Raw genomic sequence first — 686 nt, forward strand, 5'->3', positions numbered from 1 at the left:
TATCCTAACGTTAATGCATAAGACTTACCCTAAGAACAACCCCTATCCCTTAATTCTAACCCTAACTCCTAGCCACAATTGTAACACCTAATCCCTAAGGCTAATTCAAAACTGCTAAACACTACCTTATCTCTACAAACTAACCCTAACCCTAACTGCTAACCCTAACCGTACACCTAAAAATAACCGTAACACTTGACACTTAACCCTAACCCTTAACCCTGATCCTAATCCTAACAATTAAACCTAACCCTAACTCTTAAGCCTAACACTAACACGTACCCTAATGCCTAGACCTAACCCTAAGAGTAAACGTAACCCCTAACCCTAACGCTAATCCCTAATGCTAACCCTAACACTGAACCCTAATCCTAAGACTTAAACCTAACTCTATCCTTAACCCATAACCCTAGCCCTAACCGTTAACCCCACACTAACCCTTAACTCGAACTGTAACCCTAACCCTTAAAACTAAACCTAACACTTAACGCTAACCCTAAGCCTTAACGCTTAACCCTTATCCTATCCCTTAACCCTAACCCTAACCCCTAACGCTAACCCTAACCCCACTCTAAATCTAACCCTAGCCCCTAACCCAACCCTAACCGCTAAGCCCTAACCCTATCACTAAACCCAACACCTACTCCCTAACCCCTAATCCTCACTCGAAGCTTAAGCCCTAACCC

The sequence above is a fragment of the Eulemur rufifrons genome, unplaced genomic scaffold (assembly GCF_041146395.1).
Source record: "Eulemur rufifrons isolate Redbay unplaced genomic scaffold, OSU_ERuf_1 scaffold_97, whole genome shotgun sequence".
NCBI lineage: Eukaryota > Metazoa > Chordata > Mammalia > Primates > Lemuridae > Eulemur > Eulemur rufifrons.